Consider the following 27,383-nt stretch of genomic DNA (forward strand, 5'->3'; position numbering starts at 1 on the left):
TTAATAGTCTTTTTGTCTGCAGGCTTTTTGCTCCCTGCCCAGTTCTTGAGACATCAGAGTTTTAAAGTTCTTTGGAGTGGGAAAAGATTTTTCTCACAACCATAAAGAAATGAAAACAGATATTCTTTTCAAGTCAGATGAGTCATTAAGCTAGAAAAAATCAAATATTGCAAGACCTGGTGTAAAACCATAAGAGTTAGCAGTGTCGTTTGTTTACCTCTTTAACATGGCATTATTTTCTCTTAATAATCAGTTCTGAAAAGACACTCAATCTCAAACTCTGTGTAGAAAGAGCTCTTTCTCTCTTATTGCACTCTAATAGGCAGCTTGCAATATGTCTCTGAATATATCTGGCGTGATGATATCAAACAAAATTCCATCTGAATGCTGTTTTCATTTTTTTCCCCTCCTATGCATATTTGTTTAATCTACTGAGTGCATGCAAATAAATTCTGCACTGATCTCTAGAGAGAGGCAAGAGTGAGAATGTGGTACAACACACGTGGAGCTTTGCCTCGTTACCTCCTGTTGGTGCAGTTCTGATTATCCTAGGTTCAAATCCCAGTAAGTCACCCACGGGGACAAGTATCACATGCAGATAACAGTAAATATTCTCCAGGCAGCCTTCTAGAAGTGTTTCTTTACCTTGAAATATCAATGTACGGTGCTTTATATCATCAGCTGCACTCTGGAAGGCCATTAACTCCTGTCTACCTTGTGATCACAGAGGAAACTGCACAATGCTCTTAGTGACTACCATATAGTGTAGATACACAAGGGGTAGCTTTAAAATGGATCGTTTGGATGCCATAACAGCCCTACCGTGATACCCTGGAGTTCGTTTGCCCTGCCAAGAGACCTCTTCAGGCCATATTGCACATGCAAATCATAACGATATTTCTTCTGTGTTCAGTAGAAGTCTGTGCAAACTAAACGTCGTCTGAAATGGTTAGCTAGTCCACTTTATAACTCAAGACATAACAAACTAGATTTCCAGAAATTGCTTCCTCTGACATTGTTATGATGAATATACTTCAGCAGTGCTACATACAGCACCTTTCTGGGTTTATAATTAGTCAGAAACCACTAAAAAATGTATTGTCTAGAAGCAAATATTACTTTCTTTGTATTGTCTCTTGATGATTGGCATGAAAGTTATGAAAGTCTCACTGGGTAACAAAACAGAATACCTAAATGTCTTGATTTGTTTTTAATGGCTACTATAATTTTCAGTTCATGACATGCTGTATATGTAATTATGGCAGAGAGAAAGCCTTCCAAACTATCTTAGATAAAGTTGCAAAGAATTTTAGTTGCAAATTTTTTCCCAAGGATGTTTTATTTGGAGATGAGATGTAAAATGCTCCTGTTCCGTGCATCTGTTACATCACATCTAACAAAATATTTGAGAGCCTTCCAACCCTATACGCAGTAATATTACTAACTTTTTCTGTATTTTTTGTGTTCAGTCCTCCCTCTGAATTAAAGGTATATGCTGTAGAGTGTTTTGCACTGTGCATGTACAGAAAATATGATTTATGTGACATATTTGTTAGAGGAGGCAAGTTCAAAGAAACATACACCACACATGGAATGATTTTTGCTCCTGTGGGACTGTGATTCAGATATCAGACAGTAACTGAAGCTCCATCAACTTCATGTAGCCACCAGGTCTAGCTTTTCAGACTTACTACATCAGTGGTACTTACTACGTCAGTCTTTCTTTTAGCATATTCTTTGTTGGTCACTGTATTTCAAATAATGTTCTTCAGAAAAACGAAGCAGCTCCTAATTTCTTCTCCTAAAGCAGCCCCAGATGTGCTTTCTATCATCCTTTTCCCTACCCAGTTTATGATAGGCCAAATGGTAAATCCTGTTTTTCCCTGTCACTTTGCAGTGCTCTGACCTCACCCTTCCTATTTCTGTTTCTCCTCCTGAACAGTCTTAAAGAGCTCCAAGACCCAGCTGCTAAAAACACCTACAATATTTCACACATCGTTATTCTCTAGGAACTATTTAATGCAAACACACTTATCTAGGTACTTACAAATGTCAGCGTAAATTCACCAAGCAGAAATTGTGTCAAAACAATCTAGATGCCACCCACTGGAATGGGAAGGTTTGGGGACAGAGGAGAAGCAGTTGAAAGTAGATCATTTGACTTTTTAGTACATTTTTTGACATTGCCTTATGTGATGTTCTCACAAGGAAAATCAGGAGAGGGACGGTGCAAAATCATTTGAGTAATTCATCAACAGTAGCTTGTTACCAAATTAGAGGGAGTTATCAAGCAGAGTTTCCAGGGAGTTCAGCTCTGCTTTATATTTTATTGAGAGTCTCCATTAAAACCTCAACAAGGGGGTAAAGACTATACTCACTAAAACTGCAGATGACACAAATCCCAGAGGGACAGAAGCCACTGAAGGACAATATAATTCCCATAAAAATCTCAATTGCAGTTCTTTGGCCGGTTTGAGATCTTCTGGAAAGATCCCAAAGGATAGTGATGCTAATGTCTAAATTTATTAGGGTTTATTTAACCTAAAGCCAAGAATTCTAAAGGGGATATGATAAGTGTTAAAGATATGAAAGGCTCTTAGAAGTAGAAGCTGATGCAAACAACAGAACAAGGTATCTCAGGCTTACACTATGACAAAAAGAAAGATTCAGATTAGACATTAGAAGCAGTTTCTAACAATGAAGACAGTAAAACTCTGGAATAAATTGAGAAGGAAGCGGGCAGAGTCCCCACCAGATTAGACAAGTATCTACCAGAAAATTATGTAAGGTAAAGCTGGTCCCAACTCAGAGAAAAGACTTTTTCCACCCACTTTTATGTTTCATTGTCTCCAGCACCGTAGAGTTTGAGTGCCTACAAATCACTACTTCATTTGTCCTCACAGCAAGGCCATTAGGTAGGGAAATAAATATTATTATTTAATTTTTGAAATGAAATTAATGAAAAGAAATTAAATATGCCTTTAGCAAAGGCACAAAAAAAGATGCTAAGGATCAGATCCAAAAGGTACTCAGGAATCCCACACCCATTGATGTGCTGATGATCCCCTGTAAGTCTAGATCAGTACTAGAAACTTACTTAAGCCTCTTTTGTTCATTATAGCACCTGAACTGCATCATTGTCCTTTGTTCCATTTCATGTCCCAAGAGAAAAAAAGAGGCAACTCCGCTTCTCCTAACCTATCACACAAGCATGCAGGCTAGAAACACTGTGTATAAAATAATGGAACTACTAAGTACAGTCTATAAACCAATAGTTGTCTCTTGGCAACTTTACAGCGCATTTCAACTTTGTTCATAATTTAAAAGGTGACATCTGTATCGTGACTGCTCTCCTTTCAAAGTCTTGTTTCTCATGAAAAGTGGGATAAGATGCCTTTGAAGCTAACAGCCATCAGGATATTACATTAATGTTATATTGACTCAGCCCTTCATCCTTCCAAGGTGTATAACTCGAGTTCCATGCAGGCAGGTATGTGATGAGACCTTTCGAAAGAGATATTGCTCATTATCATCACTATTACTTTATGTGTCCCAGAAAGGCATCATTGTGGGACATAGTAAGTAAAGCACAGAAATGTGAGACTTGGGAGATCAGACTGATGTTCCTGTCATGACCTTGGACATGTAATTTCCCCTTCCTGTGCCTCAGTTTCTGCTTTTATAAATTGAAATAATGACACTTTGCAGACTGCATTAATATCTGGAGTTGAAAAGCATTGCCTGAGAGAGAGCTATTGTTATTATCTTTATCAGTGTTCTACTTGGGCAAAACATTTTCCACCCCTAACTGCCAAGAGCTTGCAGCTTAAAACAGGTAGACAGTAGAGGTAGGAAACAGAAAGCTTTATCCTCATTCTAGAGAAAGAGAGACACACAAATCAAGCACATTTCCTTTGGTCACAATGGAAATTTGTAGCTAAACCAGGGATCCAATTTGCAAGTCAGTGCCTTAAGCACAGGCTTTTCCAGGTGTTCTCCCTGGACATTAAAGATTTAGTGGGAGTTTTCATGAGAGAGTGGATTTGTGCCAATATCCATGGCTAGGATTTTTCCCTTCCTCTCAAGTTATGCAGAAAACTGTTTGCTGATAGTTTGCTGGCCTGTCTATGGTCACCCCAGAGGTGACCATATAGCAGTAAAGCTGCACAGATTGTAAATTATACAGATCCTTTCATCCTATGAAACAGCAATCAAAATCTTACACAGATTTTCCAGTCATTTATTTGAATGGAAGGTGCAGCAGAAGGAAACTCAATACTTGCTGCAAGGTGCCAAGGGTTTGGAAAAGTCCCAGGGACAAACCAAGTCCATTCAGAGGAGAAGGATGAATCAAATTTTGAAACTGGGACAATGGACTGGGGCATAAATCCTCCCTGCTCTGCACAGCAGCTTACTTTCATTGTCACTCTCTGCACAGAGACCAAGGGGCAAATCTGGCATAATGTAGTAATTGAACATTTAACTGCTGTTACCACATTACACACCAGATGAAACCTTTCCTCTTGGTTACTCTTTCTTCTCACCATCCCTTTCTCTTTACTTCCCTTTTTTCTGAATTTCTTTTCCTCAATATTTCATGCCCTGGTGCTACTCTCCCTTTGCAACTTAGTGGGTTTCATTATTACTGTCAAGCCCCATTCCATTCATTGAAATGATCAGTGTCTAAATAATATCATTGATACTGATTTATCAATATAGGTACTTCACTTCCACAGATAAAGCAAAGATTGTGGTGCTCAGATTTCTGGTTCATTGTTTCAGGCTGTTGATACATATGAAGTGCAACAGACTAAATATCATATAGAATCATAGAATTCTTTAGATTGGAAAAGACCTTTAAGATCATCAAGTCCAACCGCTAACCTAGCACTGCCAAGTCCACCACTAAACCATGTCCCTAAGCACCACATCTACACATCTTTTAAATATCTCCAGGGATGGGGACTCAACCACTTCCCTGGGCAGCCTGTTCCAGTGCTCTAGACCCTTCACCAGCTTCGTTGCTCTTCTCTGGACATGCTCCAGCACCTCGATGTCCTTCTTGAAGTGAGGGGACCAAAACTGAACACAGTACTCAAGGTGTGGCCTCACCAGTGCCAAGTAAAAGGGGACAATCACCTCCCTTGTCCTGCTGGTCAAACTATTTCTGATGCAAGCCAGGATGCTATTGGCCACCTTGGCCACCTGAGCACACTGCTGGCTCATGTTCAGGCGGCTGTTGACCAACACCACTGGGTCCTTTTCCACAAGGCACCTCTCCAGCCACTCCTCCCCCAGCCTGTAGCGTCACATGGGGTTGTTGTGACCCAAGTGCAGGACCCGGCACTGGGCCTTGTTGAACCTCATACAGTTGGCCTCAGCCCATTGATCAAGCCTGTCCAGATCCCTCTGTAGAGCCTTCCTACCCTCCAGTAGATCAACACTCCCACCCAACTTGGTGTCGTCTGCAAACTTACTGAGGGTGCACTCCATCCCCTCATCCAGATCATCAGTGAAGATATTGAACTGAGCCCTGGGGAGCACCACTTGTGATCAGAAGCCAACTGGATTTAACTCCATTCACCACAACTCCTTGGGCCCAGCCATCCAGCCAGTTTTTTTAACCAACAAAGAGTATATTCGTCCAAGCCACGAGCAGCCAGTTTCTCCAGGAGAATGCTGTGGGAAACTTTGCCAAAGGCTCTACTAAAGTCTAGGTAGACAACACCCACATATATTTGCTTTGTATGGAAGGCCACCTTCTTCTTTGAATGCTTATATCTTGGCCATAGTTTATCCATATAAACATAATATGCCACTGGATCTAGGCTAGGAACTTCAGGTGGGATCACCTGTGTTCACAAAATATTTTATGAATGTTCTTACTAGAAGAATTAAATTTTGAATAGCATTTTCTGTGCATCTAATCCATTAAAGGTTTTCTATCCCATCTCCCATAGTAGTCAAAGTCTAGGTACTCAGCGTAATCTATTTCTACTATTCAAGAATCAACGTCAAAAAATGACACCAGTGACTTTCTGGGCTGCATTAAGCACTGTCCAGCTCTGGGTTCCCCAGTAGTATGTCGCAGAGGTGGACATACTGGAGTGAATCCAACAACGGGCCGTGAAGATGATGAAGGGACTGGAACATCTCTCATATGAGGAGAGGCTGAGAGAGCTGGGACTGTTCAGCCTGGAGAAGGCTCAAGGAGATCTTATCAGTGTGTATGAATACCTGCTGATGGGCAGTAAAGAAAAGAGGACCAGGTTCTTCTCAGTGGTGCCCAGTGATAGGAAAAGAGGGAATAGGCACGAAATGAAATACACAAATTCTCTTTAACCATAAAAAAAAAAACTTTTTTAATGTGAGAGTGACTGAGTGCTGGAACAGGCTGCCCAGAGATCCTTGGAGATATTCAAAACCCAAGTGGACATGGCCCTGGGCAACCAACCTGCTGTAGGTGGCCCTGCTTCAAACAGGAAAGTTGGATTAGACAATCTCCAGAGGTCCTTTACAACTTCGGCCGTCCTTTGATCCTATGTTTCTGTGAAATAAAATATTTTAGTGTAGGGGAAAATCAAATTTAATTTAACTGTCTCCCCTGGGAACCACAGTATATTACCATATCATACAGGAATAGAGGGGAAATAAAGACTTGCAAGTTCTGAACACCATATGAAACTAATACCATGGAAACAGTGGTCTGAAGGGTGCATCCAGAGCAACTGAGTTCAGTCCCTTGCTTGTCATCATAACAGATAATCCCTGTTCTAAACGTTATTATAAATTAGGTCCAGGCACACCTGGGAAGACCAGGTATTTCCAAACTGAAAAAGGGAACCTAATAGGGACACTTGCAGAGAGATCAGCCACACTCCCCATGCTCCAACACGTCGCTGAAGGAGGATGACCTGCCTTGTATGGTGTGGCTGGAACATGGAAAGATGAAACCCATGTCAGAGTTTGAGACTTTGTATTAATATGGCGTAAAATAAAGGAAGCTGGAGAGCTGAGAGAAGGAGTACTAGGTGCAAAGCCTTTCTTTTCATGGTGGGTGGGACTAGTTTTGAGGCTAGCTGACTAAAACATGTATTGTCGTTTTACTGTTAAATGCTGTGTGGACATCCAGTATAAATATAAGTAACGCCTTTTAAGTCCATTAAAAACAAAAAACAAAAAACCAAACCAAAACAACAACAACACCCACCCCCCCAAAAAAAACAAACAAACAAACAAACAAAAAACCCCTTTGTTTTTGCACAGTTGCACAAAGAACAGAAAGGAGTACAGTATTTATGGGCTGTTAATAACACCATGTTGCAATTTAGGCTTCCTTTACAAAATAGTGCCCTGTACCTACTATCTCATGATAAATAGAAGCTGTATCGCATGAGACTTGTGAACAATGGGTGAAATGGATATTAGAAAAATCTCATTTATCTTCTGCTTTATTTCTTGATAGAGGTCCTTGTCATCATGGCTATTATGTGACTAGCCCTAGAAAGGCCACCTCATTAGTTTTCTTTATCAAGATAGCAAGGTCTCCTTTAAAGGGACAGCACTTAGATTTTAGTTTCAAATAGGAAACAGATTTCATTGTGTGAATGTGTTTCTACCTCTGTTTTCACTGCCTAAATGTGTAGGTTATTTCCATAGCTGTCAAGCAGATGAAATTAACAGCCCTGTGATGAGGAAGGTGCCTCTGGAACAGAAATATAAAAATGGAATTTTATGAGCAGATTGCTTGTATTTACCTCATGCATTTCTTTAATGCATGTGGCATTTCTTTAATAAAAAAACACACACCAAGGGGAAAAAAAATGAAAGCAACTTTCTGTAAATTCTGTAGATCTATTTTCCCCTTTGTCTCTTCCACTGACAAATACATCTTCCTCTTGTATGACAACCACTTTGAAAATTTTCCTCTATTGCCACCAAAGCAACCATGTGAGTGTCAACAAATCAGTAATGATTTAGAATATGTCAAAGGAAATTCAACATTTTTGTCTCTTTTCAAAAATCTTAATGACAGGCAGATAAAGTTGGACAACACCATCTCTATCGGTTTTCTGTAAGTTTTGATGGGTATTTTTCATAGAATGAAAGAGCTTGCTTCCCTTCTGCAGCAGGCAAAGCAGCAGAAGAGTAGCTGCAAAATCTGATAGTTGTATTAGGCTTGTCCAGCTTTCTGCATAATTAAGACTGTTTTGGCTTTGGTCATATAAAAGATCAATGATTACAAAATACTATTGTTTTTTTCTTTGTTCTGAGTTATGATATAATAGTAATTAACTCTCAGAATACACTGCTAGCTTTAAATAGGTGATTCATTTGATAACTCACTAGAGAAGAGCCTTAGAGGTAAGAGGACACTGAATGGATCTGAACAATACTATTACCTTACTGTATAAATCACTGTGACTTATTTCACTGCTTTTTAAATTAAGATAAAATATTAAAATGAAAAAGAATTGCATTGATACAACATTAAAGTTAGGAATTTTAAGGCATAAGATCACAAAATGAAAAAGCTAAGGCTCTTTTAGTAGTAATCCTGATATGTGTGTGCTTGCAATGAGTGTTTTCAACAGGTGTGTGTTTTCAATGGTAACTGGCAAGATAAATACTATATCCGAATACATTGAAAATATCCTAAAAATAATGGGCCAACTACATTTGCTAGGAATAGATTAGGTACATGGAGTTTGAAATTCCCGTTTGTCTTGTATTTACAGTTTTGAATATGAAAGAAAGAAATGACAGTGTGGGTTTTTCCCTGAAGTTGTTGCATTCCCTACTGCAAACCGTCTGGGAGTAGTTTCTCCATGTGTCATGTCCACTAAAGAAATGAAGCAGTCATGTTCCAGAAGCTCACTATGAAAGTACCATCAAGAAAGCACAGGAACAGCTTGCACTTCAAAGAATTTCCAAGTTCGGTGTTAGAGTTAACAGATGCAGAAAGAGTTCAGAGAAAGAAGATAAAATAGATCACCATGGTGGAGGGATATTCATTGACACTATGAGTCTGTCCTGCTTTGAATGAAACATCCCTTAGGCAAGGTAGCTGCAGACTCATTGATTAACCCACCAGTGCAGAGTTCCTTGTTGTGTTGCTTATGTCTGAAGTGAACTTGTGCTCCTTTAATGCCAGTTTTGTTACTCCCCTGCTATCAGTGATTGGCAGACCTGTTCAGGAGCCTGCTTGACAGAGTCCCTTGGGAGGCAGTCCTGAAGGGCAAAGGAGTCCAGGAAGGCTGGACGTTCTTCAAGAAAGAAAACTTAAAGGCGCAGGAGCAGGCCATCCCCACGTGCGGAAATACGAGCCGGCAGGGGCAAAGACCGGCCTGGCTGAACAGAGAGCTGTGGCTGGAACTCAGGAATAAAAGGAGAGTTTACAACCTTTGGAAGAAGGGGCAGGCAACTCAGGAGAACTACAAGAATGTTGTGAGGTTATGCAGGGAGAGGATTAGAAGGGCCAAAGCCCATCTGGAACTTAAACTGGCTAGCGCTGCAAAAGACAACAAAAATGTTTCTACAAATACATTAGCAACAAAGGAGAGCTAAGGAGATTCTCCATCATTTATTGGATGCTGGGGGAAACATAGTGACAGAGGACAAGGAAAAGGCTGAGGTACTTAATGCAGCCTTTGCCTCAGTCTTTAATAGTCGGATCAGTTGTTCTCAGGGTACCCAGCCCCCTGAGCTGGAAGACAGGGATGGGGAGCAGAATGAAGCCCCATAATCCAAGGGGAAATGGTTACTGACCTGCTGCACCACTTACTTACACACACACAAGTCTATAAGGCCAGATGGGATCCACCCAAGGGTACTGAAGGAGCTGGTGGAGGTGCTCACCAAGACACTCTCCATCATCTGTCAGAAGTCCTGGCTAACCAGGGAGGTTCCAGTTGACTGGAAGTTAGCAAATGTGATGCCCATCTACAAAAAGGGCCAGAAGGAGGATACAGGAACCTACAGAAACTCGGTGCCAGGGAAGGTTATGGAGCAGATCATCCTGAGTGCCATCATGTGGCACGTACAGGACAACAGGGTGATCTTGCCAAGTCAGCATGGGTATATGAAAGGGAGGTCCTGCTTCACTAACCTGATCTCCTTCTCTGACAAGGTGACCCACTTAATGGATGAGGGAAAGGCTGTGGATGTTGTCTACCTGGACTTTAGTAAGGCCTTTGACAGCGTTTTCCACAGCATTTTCCTGGAGAAGATGGCTGCTCATGCCTTGAATGAATATACTCTTCGCTGAGTAAAAAAACTGGCTGGGTGGCCAGGCCTAGAGAGTTGTGGTGAATGGAGTCAAATCCAGTTGGTGGCTGGTCACAAGTGGTGCTCCCCAGGACTCAGTATTGGGGCAGTTCTGTTTAATATCTCTATCAACGATCTGGATGAGGGGATGGAGTGCACCCTCAGTAAGTTTGCAGGTGACACCAAGTTGGGTGGAAGTGTAGATCTGCTGGAGGGTAGGAAGGCTCTACAGAGGGATCTGGACAGGCTTGATCAATGGGCTGAGGCCAACTGTATGAGGTTCAACAAGGCCCAGTGCCGGGTCCTGCACTTGGGTCACAACAACCCCATGCGATGCTACAGGCTGGGGGAGGAGTGGCTGGAGAGGTGCCTTGTGGAAAAGGACCCAGTGGTGTTGGTCAACAGCCGCCTGAACATGAGCCAGCAGTGTGCTCAGGTGGCCAATAGCATCCTGGCTTGCATCAGAAATAGTTTGACCAGCAGGACAAGGGAGGTGATTGTCCCCTTTTACTCGGCATTGGTGAGGCCACACCTTGAGTACTGTGTTCAGTTTTGGTCCCCTCACTACAAGAAGGACATCGAGGTGCTGGAGCATGTCCAGAGAAGACCAACAAAGTTGGGGAAAGGTCTAGAGAACAAGTCTTATGAGGAGCGGCTGAGGAAGCTGGGGTTGTTTAGTTTGGAGAAGAGGAGGTTGAGGGGAGACTTTATTGCCCTCTACGACTACCTGAAAGGAGGTTGTAGCGAGGTGGGGGTCGGTCTCATCTCCCAAGTAACAAGTGATAGGATGAGAGGAAATGGCCTCAAGTTGCCCCAGGGGAAGTTTAGGTTGGATATTAGGAAAAACTTCTTCACCAAAAGGGTAGTCAGGCACTGGAACAGGCTTCCCAGGGCAGTGGTTGAGGGTCCATCCCTGGAGGTATTTAAAAGGCATGGAGATGTGGTGCTTGAGGACATGGTTTAGTGGTGGACTTGGCAGTGTTAGGTTAACAGTTGGACTTGATGATCTTAAAGGTCTTTTCCAACCTAAACGATTCTATGATTTTCTTTTTGGAATTTCGTCAGTGCTTAGGAAATAAAGGAGACTGAGATAGGAGTGGAAAATGAAGATTTCCTAGCACTTCCTTTCTCAGTTTGTTCCTACCTTTGTAATCATACAGATGTTTTCTCTAGGAGCTCCTTTTACTTTAGGGTCCTTGAAAGTCACATTCGTATTCCATTGGAGCACAATTGTTCCGCTCTTGAGTAAGTTTTGTGCCAGAAAAAACTCCGTCACATCACTAATACATATCACATTGGTTACTATGTTGTGTAGGTCAGCATGTTGTTAGTAACAGATGCATATGAACTGAAGAAATCAAGGAAGCACCTGAACTTACAATCATTTTTGCTTCCTAATGGAAATAGCCTGTCAGGGCTCTGAACACTAGTGCTCAGGCCAAAGACACAACAGTAGAAAAAGAAGACAGCTAGTGCAAGCCTGTAGGAGCTTAGTCTAAATAGAAAAAGCAAAGTGGGAAAAAAAGCTGGGGAAATGGAATACAGACGTGGAAAGATGAGGAGAATAGCCTAACGAGCACAGAGTGCATCTAGATGATAACAAAGCTGGAAACAGAATCAGCTCCACAGACGCCTGGTTCAGGGCATGATCTAGCAGGTTTAGTGGGTGGCCATAGTGAGAACATATCCAATTTGTTGATTGACAAGCCAGTCTAGAATGAAAAAAAAAAAAAAAAAATTTCTGGGTTTAAAAGCCACTTGTTTGAAATAATAATGTCCTTGGAGGCACAGAGAATATTTTGAATGTCATTGGCACCTGCTATTGCATATATTGATCGTCCCCATGGTCTGGACAACCACCACACAGAGCTAGACCAACCAGTATAAATACCATAGGCACCCGTTACATAACAAATCTTTATCTATTTACCTTCAGAAAATTAGATTGATCTGCTCTGAACTCTGGTCTTTTCACAATCATAAGTATTATTGTTTCCCATTCATAGCAACTGCAGAAATAGCAGGGGTACTGCTGATGGAAAGACCGTGACCTTACTTATTACACCACCTGTGTACTCTTGAGAACCCTATAATTGAAACATTACATGTTGACTCACCTTTTTCTTATGATGTATTGTAACTTCTCAAGGCTAGAGTTTTCAATCATGAATTTTCAGAGTTATATCAGTGAAACAGATTTTAAACCTATTCTACTCTGAGAAAAGCTGGTCCTCCTCTACAAACTCTCTGTCTTTCCCAGTTATTTTATTTCATTAAAACGAATGTTCTAAACAATTCCTTTTTCTCATATAGTCCAGTTTATTCTTGAATAACATTTTACTATAAGGTTTTCTGTTAACCAGGAAGGATTCAAAAGTACAGTCGGGCCATTCAGAACTCTAGCATATCAGCACTGCACACCCTCTTTCCCCCTCAAAGACCCCTATACCTTTCTTACACCGCATATACATATAAAAATATCCTCCTGCTACTACTGCATCTCAAAAATGTTCTCCCCTTTGTTCCACTTGTCTCCTGCAAAACCTCTCATGTAGATGCTACCTTCAGCTCCTCTCTGCTACTATTCCCCAAAACAGGGAACCAGGAAAGTGTCTAAGATGTACTCATCTGTCAGTGGACATACTACACTTTTAGAGGCAGCCTGTGCCATATTTCTTCCCAGGAGATACCTCCTGATGGGAAGCAGTCAGACCATCTGCAGATCATCGTCCAGGACATTTACCTCCTGATTTATTATGAATCGTGCATTGGCCTAATAAACCTATTAGTACTGTGGAGCAAAATTACTATGGAGACCAAATAAGTTTCTAGATTGACTAACATGCTTGCCTAAATAGCTTTTGAGGTCTGATGCTTGTTCTGTCAGATGCTTGAAGGATGTTAATAGCCAGAAGACATTTCTCCCAATGAACTCCATGAATATTGCTCATCTACCAGGGCTTGCTGCAACCTCATGCACCAGCTGAGAGATGAAGGAGCACAGAGTATGGTTCATCTATCTATGGCAGCTTTCCACTCCCATGGGGGAAATCGGCTCTCTTTGCTAACAGAAAGCTCAGTGATTAATGCATTTTAGCCCATAGTCCCTACAACACTAGCCAAAAAGTGGGAGGGACTTTTAAGGACAACTGTTTCCCTAGCTGTGGGAAATGTATTCCCTCTAAACTAATATATAAAATAATCTTAATGATAACCAAGCAATGCTTTGGAGCTTCTGATCACCCTGGCTATTTTTTTGTTCCATATGTCATCACTTTATGCTAGTTAATTACCAGTTAAAAACCCTGCTGAAAAGCATGTCACCTCCTGTAGGAATAGTTGGGGAGAATATGTTACAAGAAGTTACAGGGAAAGCTACTTATAGGTGAGAAAACACATCTGAAATATTCTCAGATTTTTGAAAGCTTGCTGGCTGGATAACTGGAGATCTGATTACAAAAGAAAAGTGAATCATTGATAATTAACTGTCTGGAAGTATTGATGTTTCTAGCCTGATATTATTTATGTCCTGTCCACCCTTACACGCAATCTCCCCATTGCAAGTAGTAGTACCTTCTGGATATTTTAGGGTTCAGTATTGTGGAAGGTTTCCAGAGACTTTCCAAAGACTTTTCAAGAGAACACTAGTTAATATAAAGTCCTGTGGAAGAATTGAACCCGATTCTTGGCCCTGACAATTGTCTGATGGATAAATGGGCACAAGTTCTACTTCCTTGCATATAGTTAGAAACTTGGCATCTACCAATTCCACAGTGAGTTAGATGCCTGAATAAATTCAAGGATCCCAGTCCAGATCTCCTTATGACACATGGGATACTGTTAAGGATCTCAAACAGTTTGAAATCTATTAAGGTAGTAGTAAGGAATTATTATTGACAACAGTTTTGAGTGAAAATAATTAATCCCCTTAATTCTTTGAAAAAATCTCTTATTTTTGATAAGGCACATGTCATTGCTCACCTAAAATTCCTGGCATTGTTTCCAACTTCTTTCCTCTTAATAAAAAGATGTTCCAGAACACTGCTTCCATATTTTACATGTTTTAAATAATGAATGTCTTCTGAAAGGATGCATGAAAATTATGCTTGGCTTTGGTTACTAGAGAAGTTAACATAAGCTACTTAGATTACTATTATAAAAATGTTATTCAAATGTTTTTACTAATGTAAGTCTATATTGAGAGCTTGATCATGAATGGCTTTTGTTCTTCAAGTTCTTCTTGACCTGCATAATCCTTTGGTTTAAATCCTTGAGGGAAAATAAAAGCGCATTAAAGAAATCATGCCCTGTATACAAATAATTTTTCATTATTTGCATAACGAAGGAGTAGTCTTCCTATTATGCATTGCTTTCTTCTTTCACTGAAATATTTCTTCACATCCAAAAAATATATAGCCTTGAATAACAAAGGTCTAAAGTTTGACAATGTGTTAAAATACTTTCACTGCAGTAATTTAAAATAGGCTGTACCAATTGCTACTTTTTCTGTCAACCAGAAGATTACAAAAGATTTGCAAAGGGAAAAAATACACCCAGTCATTTTTGCTGGCCTATGTACAATTTCCTAACTGCTTTCTACTTTAAAAAAAGAAGGAAGGAAGGAAAAAAAAAAAAAAAAAAAAAAAAACACAACAGAGAAGGAATAAGGGCGGTCTCAGAAGGTATCAGAGAAATCCACTTTCTACTGAAGAGACAGCAAGGAGTTTCCAGTTCTGAATAATGCCCTGCTACCAAAGTAGCAAAACCGGACTGAGGAAAGGGAGGAGACATTTAGCATGTTCACAGTGCCATGAAAATGCAAATGTAACACATCCTGCCACAGTGTGGCTCCTTTGCTTCTCTAGAGTTTAACCCGCATAACACTGTTGGTGAATATACTGCTGTTATTGATGAAGTTAATGGTTCTGGTATTATTAGTTAATCAGTAGAGATTCCCATTTTCAGATATCCTAGTATTCATTCTCATAGATGATTATCCTCAGGAGTATTGTAACCGTTAGTAGTCATCAGCTGATGGTAATTATGGAAGAAAAATATTTCAGATGAAAGAGAGATGGAGATTGACTGGATTGAGCAAGGTCACTGAAGTGATTTGGGGATTACTTTACCAGTCCTATTCCCATCTCGCCCCCAAAACATATTCATCTGCATGGTGTATTCTTCCCTTGAAGACACAAGCCACAAATGTTACTGTACTTCTCCTTTACTGTGGAGTGCGGTAAAGTACTGCCACCCTCTGGTGGAATATACATGGACCAAGCAATTTTTCCAGATCCCCATGTCTATTTAGAAAGAACAGCATGGATTGCGTCATGTTTTCTTGTCAGATATGGTTATGACTTTTTGCACCACTTCTAAACCCCACTGGAGAACAACTAAAAGCAGAAAGAGACACAAGTTCAGCTACTGTCCTTTCTTTATATGAACCAAGGTCTACTTGGTATTACTCAGGTTATAAGCCAGCATTTCCTGCTTTGTTACAGTGGAATCAAAGTCTTTCGAGTTACAAAAGCAAATAAAGGGTGTGATGAGGTGGGCAGGGATAAATTATTTAAACAAGATCAAGAAATCAACAACTTTGCTTATATGTTTGTTCTAAAGAGGTACAATAAGCCCCATGTTTTTTTAAATGCAAGTGATGAAACTGGGCACCTCCATTTCTGCTTGTTCAGTTTCATGGCTTAAATGCAGATAAATAATGCTCAGTCCTCTCTGAGTACCAGACTTCTCCAAAATATTTAAATCCAATACCAACAGGCTGAAAACCACCAATCCTCTCTGAAAGCTTAGGTTTATTTTTCCATCATCACTAATGCGCAGGATGAGTTCAGTTTCTAAAAAAAAAATTTGAGCTATTAAGATCAAATTCTGACCATATGGGAGTTACAAGAAGGTCTCAGCGCAGGAATATTCCATCATGTTAATTGATTACTGCAATATGTTGCACATGAGGAGAAAGAAGGAAAAAGAATGTTATGAAGATGTTCCAGCAGGTCCCATCTTTGAGTAATGCAGATCACTGAGGATTTATTGCCCAAGAATTTACTGCTTTTATACACATTGGGCTCTGATTTAAGGATCTGATCCAGATTCTTGAAAAAATGGTAGACAAAACCTTGACTGTACTTGAGCTATGTTCCTTACAAAATGAAGTTAACTATTATGTAAGACAATCAGATCTTTGCACCTAGCAGTCCATAGCTGTTGTACAACACTGACTTAAATGGTAGTCTGACATGCACTATGATAGATTCATGATCTTAGTCTATGTATGACCACCTATGATGTTTTTACTGATAATATTTGATAACTTGGATTTATATTAAGTAGGCAAAAATAAAAAGCATTAGTTTGGGTAATCACCTACTCATAAAATGTTGATCACATTTATTTCTAATCCAGGCTGCATTCATTATTATTTCTGTCCAAAAATGCCTTAATTCTCTGTGTTTGAACCTTAGCTATATGCAGCAATACCCCAAAATGGTGGCAACTATAGTGTAAGCAAGGAAAAAATCATGACAGTTTAGGAGGGAAAGTGTAGCATAAGGGAAAGTTGGGTTAACATTAAAGCTCAGTATTTCATTGTCTTCACTAATAATTTGGAATTTAAAATCAATTCAAATTACTAACACAAGACAGGTTTCAATAAAATCATGGTGACTGGACTTATGAGCCATCTGTGCCATATACTGAAGCTTAACTGCATTACTGTGGTCAAAGTACTGAATTAAAGGGAGTCAGGAGGGGGACAAGGGAGAAGAGACAAGAGGTATAGCCTCTAAAACCTCTATAAATCTAACCTCCCTCCTTCCTACTGCCATCATTAGATTCCTACTCTGCCACTGAATAGTCTCAGGTAGGGCTTTAGCATTTGACAAATGAAGGCAATTTGAGGATTTTATACTTGTGGATACATTGTAGGACTTACTGTGTGACTTAAAAGCATTTTTCTTGTAAATCAAATATTACCTTGGAAAATAACAATACTGGCAAATGAAACCAGTGAGGTGCCACTCAGGACTACAGTCCTGCTTTAATCATGTTGTTCTTTGAGAATTTAAAGCTTTTAATCATGCCAGGCTGCCACGTTTTGGGTTAAAATTCACAGGAATTTACAGATATTATTTTGGCCACTGGAGAGCTCACTTACTAATACAACAGGGACTCTATTGAAGTCATGGAAATTTTTTGCATTATTATTTTTTGAATGCGCTACAATGACTGCAACGTTCAAACCTACCTGAGTTCATACGTGACAAAATTAACGAAAAATAGGCTTAATTTGCAATGATTTTGCCTCTTTTGTTCTTTTGTATTTTGTCTGTGTGTTATGCATTAGCAACTGATTCAGTGAAAAAACAGCATATTTTGATTGCTTCATATCTTCATAGCAATAGCCTGTGTTGACTTTTGTGCTCTAACATTGAATTAATAAATATATAAATGAATTCTTACATCTATGCTGTTTTCAGTATCTAGTCAAGGCCAATGTGGTCTTACGATAGGATAGGCCAACGATTAACTGCTTAGAGTTTCATTCAATAAGGCAATTCTTTATCTTTCACATGAATTATCAAGTAACCACCTATGAGATACCAGTCCAAAATACAAAGCCAAAGCCATTAGAAACCAGTCTTGGTTTTTTTCCTCCTAGGTTTAAGGACAAACCTAAGGGCTGGCAGCAAACATCAAGAGCAATTCCTATTTCCCTTCCCTTCTCTGCATGCATGCAGTTATATAGCATTGAGAAGGTTCAGAAAACAATAGGGGCAGACAATATATATAGCGTACCGTTATAGATATATAACCAAACAAAATTAGAAAATGGTACCAACTCGTTGCTACTGCAAATAAACACTGGAAAGACGTGCTTTAGTTTTACAAGCATGTAAGTCTGATTTTATGGAACACACTGCATGAAAGTCTAAGCCTTTTGAATATATCTTCAACAGTAATATTCCTCCTGTTGACAAATCTTTTAACCACCTTATGCAAGCATCACTTCATGCAAATCAGATTTTCAGAGGTGCCATGTGAGAACACACGCTTTAGATCCAAATCCACCAGAATACCAGGGATAAAAGTATGTTGCCGAGTCATGGGAAGATCCGAACAGTTTTTAAAAAGCAGTCTTTCTAGAATGTAGATTCATTTCTTCATAACACCATTTTCCAGACAGATTTATTTCTGAGTATCAAGTTTTGAGTTCATCTTACTTTGTATTTCCTAACCCAAGACTGTCAGCCAGATATTTGAAAAGCCATCTATTTGTCAGGCATTTAAACTAACCTATTCATGGATATGCATGGCTTGCAAACCTACTTCCATATACCAATCTTAATGAGGTTTTTGCTCTTCAGCCTTCTAGTTATGGGCAAAACAATCTGGGTTTGTGACTCCAGTGTGTATGCTTCGAATGTGAAATAGACTTGCATGTTTCTGTCTCTCACTTTTGTATCTGGGTGACAATTTATTTTATGCACAGAGCAACACAGTTTTAAATCAGTAATAAAAACACTTTAATCCTACTTAATTTTCTGGATTTCATCTATTTTCGGTTGTGTAAAAGCATAGAAAATTTACTGAAGTGTCAGTCTAGAAAACAGTTCTCAAAAAAACCCTATATAACTGTTAACAGCAATTGTGTCCAAAATATACGCCATTAAATATGGTGCAGAGGATGTATAAGCCATTTCCAGTGCAAGAACAATGCCAAACAGCACAATAGATTTTATATTTCTCTCAAGGTGCTGAAATTGTTAAATAACAAAATTCAGTTAGTTAAGTAAAGTATAAAGGACTGTATCACCATGATTCCAGTCATTTAACCTTTAACAGCTATGAATTATTAGCACTATGAAGTTGCTTATGGATAGCCTAAGAACTCATCTTCAAACTCCCTAAGTGCTTGCTATGGACATGCTTACTTGACTGCCAGTGCCTGAACAACTGCATTCAGCTGTCGTACTTCTTGCCAGCTGACCCATGGTATCTGACCTTCTGCATGCTCCACTCTTATCCCATTAATAAAACAAGGCAAATAGTCTTAAATCACCATTGTGTTAGTTTAACACATTTTAATTTGCATTTACAAGAGGTGATGAATGCACTTAGAGTCAAATTCAGTAGAAGTTTATAAAAGAACCACCATTTACAGTGAGCAACAACATGTAAGCACTGGACTATATGACTTCCAGAGGTCCCTTCCACCCTCATGTTTTCTCTAGGATTCTAAGAATTATGTAATTTAGTAACTAAACTGCATCAAAGATTTGCAAACAATGAACTCCGATAGCCAAGAAAAGTAACCAGAACATCTCGGTTGGAATAATCATCACTATGCTGTTGTTATGATGCATCTTACATGAAGGAACTCTTATTTGAAAGGAAAGGAATTTCAAACACTAATGAATAAGGTGTCGACACAAAAGGGTTATATTGGAGTATCTGTAACCCAGACTAGTTAACCAGTTATGTCCCTGAACTTAATGTAGCTTTTAGTGCTGCCAAAGAATCTGTTAAAGCGTACCTGGAGCAAGAATAAATTGTTGAGGAAGGAGATGTAGGAATGAGAATATTACAAAACTCACCGGTGAGGTAGACGTTATAGGGACGTAAGTTATAGCCCCAAGCTTTATAGGTTTAAAGCTCCTGATTTGTTATTGGGCAATATATATTTTATAATAATGTGATTCTTCATAGACTGGTGGCCTCATCCAGTTCTGAGAAAAGCCTGAGTCTATCTGTCTGAACTATGAAGGCTGATCCAAAACCAGGAATTTTCCCATCACAGACAGACTGGAAAGCCCGAAACAGACAAACTGGGAAGTCAGATGACTCAGAGTACTTAGTCCCAGACCTGTAATAGTACCTTATCTCATGTTTATTGAGAATTACAAATGCACGTTCTCTACAAAGTTAAGCCAAATTAAAATGGTTTTATCATTGATTTAAAAGATTGGAAAGCTTCAGAATCACATGCAAAATGCTCACAGCGTGAGTGACAAATTGAATTCATTCTTTTCAAAGAAAAGTCTCCATTCAAGAAAAGATCAATTTTTTGAACGTAGTAGGTAGGCAGGTCAATTTGTAGTAGAGCTGTTGTTCAAGGAAACTTCAGAGCCCCGTATTGTCCAGGTTTAAAAAAAAAAAATTAAAAATTTTAGATAATGTAAATTATGCTCTTATCTGATTTCTGATGTGAGTCTGTCAAAGACTTGGACTGCACCAAAGGGATCAGTTCACCGTTGTTTTGTGGTGGTTTTATTTAGCTCAGTTTAACCTCCATTATGTTGGTATTGAAGAGCCCATTTGACAGTCTGGTTCAGTGTAGGCAGGCAGTGAAGAGGATGGATGGTGCATTAGGGGACAGGACACACTGGACAGAAAGGAGGCAAATCGGAAAGGTCAGAAATGGATATACATGAACTGAATAGCCAGTAGGAGAGGAAAAATGACTTTTTTGGCTCATGGTTCGCCTAATAAAGGAGGAAATAACTCAAAGGCACCACACCAGAAGTAGCTTACCATCTCACTTCTTAGTAGTTTAAGTGGGATGAGTAAGAATTGCCTTCATTCATAACACATCTTTTACCTAAATACCTGCTGTGATGGCTAGGTGTATTGTACATAAATGGTCTCTGGACCAAACCTGAATGGAACTTCAGCAGTAGGGATAAAAGATGAAACACTGGTAGAGAGTGAGCTTGACAGGAGTAAATTGTTACAAGGTCATGATCCTAGATACAAATCATACTACTAAAAATGAAAGGGAATAAGCTGCTTGAGAACTTTAATGTGGATGTATTTGATTTCATTTTGTGAGCCTTTCAAGCCACAACAATATGTACCCAGACACAAAAAAAAACCCAAACCACCAGTCTAAGAAACATTATATGCCAATAATTTTGAGGTTAATATTACCTATTCAGTATTTTTAGCTCAAGCATTAGGTTTGAAATAAGTGCAGAACTACTTTTGGTGCTTATATGGCACCTTCCAAAATTCAGGCTGCAAATGGAAGCAGTAGAAATAACAGTGTTAGGCCAATCTGCTGTTATTCATATTCTAAAAAGAAGTATAGAGCACTAGAAATCTCATAAGAAAATCCTTGGTACTTCCAGCCTTGTTTTTAGCATTTTCATGTTGGATCACTTTAACACAAACAGCAAAACTCCAAACATTTGTGAGACTGCTCACAGTTTACCTTGTCTGCTTCTTGGGGCTTCCTATTACCAACACTTAGCTGAAGATTTTCACTGACTGATTCAAGTAGGATTATGATCTCCCAAGTGTCCTGAATCAGAAACCCAGAGCTTGTGACTGGGGCAGCCTGAGAGACTCTGCATCATTGCCAAACTTCTTCCTCATCTGATATGAAGCTGGAGAGCAGGTGCAATGCTACTTTGCAATTAAGTTAACAAAAGGAAATAATCTGTTTTAAATATTTTGTTTTGACTGGACAACAGTGATTTTCTCTGTTGCTTCTATCCAAATACTATTCATTCCCTGCTTTATGGAGGTAATAATCCTCCTAAATAGCCATTGGCTCGCATTTAATCAGAACTTCATTTCTCAGGTGGGATAATACCATTTTCCGCAATGAGACACTGACCCAGTCACCACAGGGATAGCAGCAGCACATACCACTCAGTACATCAATAATTTTCTTTCATGAAGCTTGGATGGGCAAGGTCTGCTTAGTACCTAGGTTATAGCTATGTTCCTCCATAGCTGTATACACGCTAGTGACCGAAAGAAATAAAATTCAGTCCAGTCATTTTATACTGCCTTTTTGAGCCTCATGGTATTGGTAGCGTGTTAAACTTCTGCTTCTTAAATTTAGAGCAGACACATTGAGTATTAAATGACATTTAGAAACTGCCTAATGTTTTTGTCTTGCTCATGTATAAACCTGATTTTGAGCATGCAAATAGACCTTTTGAAGTTGTTGAGAACATTTGCATGTGACACTATACATATGCTTTAGCAATGTGCTTTATGAAACTGTTAATGATTTTTGTCCTGACCATTTTTAATGCCCATTCTAGCATCTGTCATACATGAAATTCCTCTTACTGACCCAATTATGTGGATAATCTGGCATTTAACTCCTATCTTTGCTGAGTCAGGTGCATTTTGCTTTCATCTCTATTCTGAGCCAAAACAGTGTTCAGTGATTACCTTTATCAATCTCCCTGCACTAAATTTGAGTATACTCATTGAATAAACTGCACTATAAACAACCTGTTTGGTACGCAGATAAGAACTGGATCCTTTTAATCCCAAATTGTTATTACTTCAGGTCCCAAATGCGTAATTTAAGGATCAAAGCTTGAATTGTTATCACAGATGTAATTCAATATGAATAAAAACCTGAATGGTTTTCAGATAAATAAAATCAGGCTAAATCAATGTAAATCTATAATCATTTCTCTCACATAATTTAGTGTATTTAATTTCATTTTGTATTTTTCTTTGTTAGGTCTGCAAATAGAAAGAGCTCAAGGTGTTAATCAACTGAACAGGTAAGAGTCAAGTTTTCCCTAGGACTTCAGATTTTCATATTAATTATTCTATTTTTCTTCTCTCTATAAGATTATAATACATTTATAATACAAAATTATAATTCAGTTATCAGATCTTGTTTCTAGTTTCTATAATCTTATTTACACTAGCTTTGCACATTCTTTTCTATGTGTTTTATTTTCTTTTAGGAAATTTTCATAGTTCCTTTCACTTATTTCTCATATGTTTAATACTTGTTGTTTTCCTTGTTTTAGCTAAAAAAAAAAAATACAGGATTACCAATAAAATATTAGTGCATTGGTGAAAAAAGGAAGAAAAAAGATGCTACAGTTTGATGTCCATTGAAATGTTGGGAAGCAGTAAAATACACGGGATAGATCAGCTATATAAACATCCAAAGTATATTGCCCAGAATTTTGAATACAATTTCTGCATTCTCTCTCCTTCACTTAAATATACACAGATGAATGCAACAAGATAATGCGTGCAACTTTAATATAGTCTACCTGTGATCATGCAAACTTTATCAATACAATTTAATCAATAACTGAAATGGAAGTGTGGAGTCCTTACCTGTGGTTAAATTATACTTTTTTTCTTTCTATAATAAATGTTTAATTACTGTTTACAAGGGCTGAAAAGCTAGGAGAAAAATGACAGCTAATATAAATATTTACTTGACCATCATTTAGTAAATACATAAATCTTTTCTTCTTTCCTTAGATATTCAGCTCTTTTCAACAGAATAACAAGGAGTAGGTAAGTTACAATAATAAATCATTCTTTCCAGTTTCATATTCTATTTATAGCTTTTTCATTCATTAGGGTTTTTAATTTGTTTGGGGTTTGTTGGTTTTCACGCTCCCATGTATTTTTTAAGGAATAATTTATTACAATTCATATTTCTTTCTTTTCAAAATTATAATCCAATTACTTTCTCAGTAAACAAAAATTCCTCCTTTTTATGTGAAATGAACTACCAGCAAAAGTGGTTTCTGATTAGACAAGTTAATTTTGAAAGGACAGATAGAATCAAGGAATGAACTGGATAAAAATAATAATGGAGCATACCTTGTTAGATAACAAATGGAACAGACTTTGGAGACAATTAATGCAGGAGATACTTAATGCTGAGATATGTTAAACAAGCTTTGTCTTATTTATTTGCTGCTATAAATCATAGTTAATTTACTTAAATAATGTACTGTAACCACCTAGCTAAAAACATCACATTTCTGTAAACACATGCCACTGTAACTCCTTTTGTTCTCTCCGACTTTGCATGGAAATCCCAACACCCTTTGTAGGAGGGAGTGTGTGTATATATAAGTGCGTGTGTGTGGATAGTAGGTAGATAGATCGATTGATCAATCAATCACTCAATCCAGAAAGGGAAAGTGTTCTAACAACATTCAGGACGAATATTGCAGGAAGATGTTTGGTAACTTTATCCAATGGATAAACATGATTTCTTTTACATTGGGTTTCCAAATATGTAAATTACAGACTGCGGGCCTTTGCTTGCTGGGCTTGGTTCTGTTTCAAGTCTTACACTAAAGTAGCACTTTTCATTGGACTGTTGGAAAAGTTGTATCAGAGTCAGGTGGTCTGAGGGACATTTTTTCCTATATTGTTTATTTGCTGTATATAGTGAAGTTCTCTTTCTAAGAAGAAGCATAAACAAGGAATTTTTTTGAGTAAAAAGCTGGAGTGGTAGACTTTTGAGGAAAAAAATATGCATATTTCTCTTATTCTTTTATGCTCTGGAAATGCGCATACGTGTACACATTTCTAAAGAAAGAATCAAGTTAGTATTAAAAATATCCCTGGCCCATATTAATGACTTGCCCCCTCCAATGGAAACAATCTTGCAAGGACAAACTTAGTCAAACTCCAGAAGTCAAGGGTAAACAATATGAGTTTTAGGACTCTGAAAATGTGTACATTATAATCAAAATGGAATTTCAAGTTTTTTAGTACAGATATATGATCCTGACTGTGTCTGTTCAGCTTTTTATTCAGCAGTTAAGCAATTGGCAATTTAGTTAGGAAAGATAACATGTAGCTGCATATCCCTGTACTCTGTGTCTGATGTTTTTTGTTTTGTTTGAAGCTAGAGAAATTTTACGTAAGACCTGTTTGTCTCACCTTTAAAAAATAGAAATACATTTTCTTTATCTTCCCTTAGCAGTAATACTTCCTGAGCAGTTTTCAAGACTGCTTTCAAACAGTAGAGAAACACTATGTGCAACTATTAAGAAATCAGAGTTTGACATAGTTCTCTAACTATGTATTTTATGATTGCATTTTGTATCAAACAGCAAAATTTACTGCTGTGAAAGATTCAGTTATAACACTATTTCTTCATCAACTGGCAATGTACTAGAGGGTCATTGGAGCAAGCATATGATACACAGTTGTTTAAAAAGGAACTGGACAAGGTTATAGGGAGTCAAGATGAATTTTCTCAGGAACCCACAACTATGAAAGGTGTAGGAAATGCTTCATTTTCTATGGGAACATGGGGACCTGAGTGGTGAACTTTCTCATATGATTTTGGGAACAAATGACACCAAGGAGTTAACACAGGTCTTCGGGAGCAGACTCAGGCACCATAAATGGTTAAGGATACTGTCTTACAGGCTACCTATGGTCCCAATCCAATGTTTACTGCCAAATTGTTCCATTGTTCAGTAGAAAGGCAGCAAATACAACTAGGGCAATAAACAGCCAACGTTTAGTCTTGAAGAAGGGAAGGGAATCATAGGTCTTTATCTCTTTCTAACAAATATTGTACATACAATTTTTTTAAACCAAGGACTGCAATCCCTGTGGGGGCCCACATGCTGTGACAGTATTCAGAATAAATCCTTCTTCTGTGCTCTCACAAATTGTGTGAAACCAGTCCTTTTACTTCTGTTTGTGCTGCAAATTTCAGTTTTACCCAATGCTTTAATATGAAAAACTTCAACAGTTTTATTTTATTTTTCAGCACTCAAGCAAATAATCATGTGGATGTTAATTTTTCTCAGTGATTGGTAACCTGTTTCTAAGCAGCAATGCCTATACTAAAACTTTTTCATTTACTTCCAGACACTTCCCCTTATTCACTTCCTTTTGGAGATTATACCAACAAATCCCTCTTATCTCTCATGTCTGTATCTGGAAATATCTCTAACTGCCTTCTCTCCCTTAATCAGCCAAATTGCACCTTAATACTGATCCAGTCAAACAACTTCATAGTTTCAACATCTGAAATCTCTTTCTCTGGTTTTTTGTGTCCTTCTCCAATCACCAAATCCAGGGCTTCCAGATGTCTATTACTCATGCTGTACTGCATGTCTAGAGTTACAGCCTCTCTCATTTTCCTACTTGTTCCTTCCTCTACTATATCAGCTTCCCTTCTGTCATGGCTCTCTGGATGTACACTGCCAGAAGAATATGAGGTGTGCGAGGCTATGCTGGGAGGTAGAGCCAAGCCCAGAATACAAACCTCTAGTACCTCAGCATAGGGCATGAGATTGGGTTTGTAATATGTGTGATGTTATGATTTTGGGGTACTGTTGAATAGCACCACCATCTTTGCTTATGAACCCTTGCCTAATTTTGTATAATTTCTCATCTCCTCTGTTCTCGGTTTTCCATTAAGGACCTTGGGATTTCCTCTTGAGAGCTCCTTACTTACAAGAAAGTTGTTTCCAGGATTATTACTTTTCTGGCCTTGTGCTTTCTCTTAGAGTACTCACTCCTATCCTGTGACTATCCTACTTACTGATGGAGCTTATTTTTATATAGATTAGAGTCCTTCTGCATTTCAGAAGTCCTTAAAACATCAGAGAAACACCCTGTCAGAGAGCCACTGCACAAATGCTGTTACAATTGAATGCTGCATGTGTTAGTAAATATGACTGTTTGCATTTCACCTTGCCTGCCTGTTCCTGTCCACTCTCATTATATATGAGTAGTCGGTAAAGAACAGAAGTGAAAGATTAAGTAGTCATCTAGGGGTGTGGAAAGATAGGTTTTGGTCAGATAGTCATTGCATAATTCTGTGTGTTTTATTTGTAAGCCGTATTTTCATTTCTTGTGAGAGATGTTGCCAGGAAAAAGACTTTTGCCTTCTCATGTCTGAATTAGATCCTCCAGGCAGCTAATACTCCAGTCAAATGTGACACAATTTAGTAGTTGCAGTAATATTGGCTTTGATTTTAATTTTTTTTTTTTTTTGGCCTAAGGTTATGTGTAGGCCAGGGTTTCACGCTGCCACAGAGCAAAAGATTTCAGCTGTCTTAGAACACGTGCAATGAAGTATATGGGAAAAGATAGAGACAAGCCTTGGAGCACAGATCAGATCCCTACCATGGAAACAGAAAGGGTTATGTGTTGCAGTTTTAGTCTGAATGGGTAGGAGAGAGAAGGGTGGAAAGACACCTGAGTGCAGGAAACATGGTGATGGGAGAGTAAGAACCATCCCAAGGAAAAGAAAAAGCACCAGAGGCAGGTTGTAACAGGAACCAGCTGTGATTTCAAACACTTATTGAACCAAACCTCCTCCAGCATAGCCC

At 38.7% G+C, this 27,383-nt stretch overlaps 1 protein-coding gene across 1 annotated transcript in view; it reads left to right on the top strand.

Moving 5' to 3' along the window:
• The window catches only part of CELF2 (CUGBP Elav-like family member 2), a 559,446-nt gene that overhangs the window by 80,545 nt on the left and 451,518 nt on the right, over positions 1-27,383 (top strand). The window contains exons 2-3 of the mRNA XM_087768249.1: positions 22,775-22,817; positions 23,542-23,577. The gene's annotated coding sequence lies outside the window, so the exon portion shown is untranslated. The remainder of the gene's footprint in view (positions 1-22,774; positions 22,818-23,541; positions 23,578-27,383) is intronic.

The sequence above is a fragment of the Nipponia nippon genome, unplaced genomic scaffold (assembly GCF_047370975.1).
Source record: "Nipponia nippon isolate SJK-2023a ecotype South Korea unplaced genomic scaffold, ASM4737097v1 scaffold_3, whole genome shotgun sequence".
Taxonomy (NCBI): Eukaryota; Metazoa; Chordata; class Aves; order Pelecaniformes; family Threskiornithidae; genus Nipponia; species Nipponia nippon.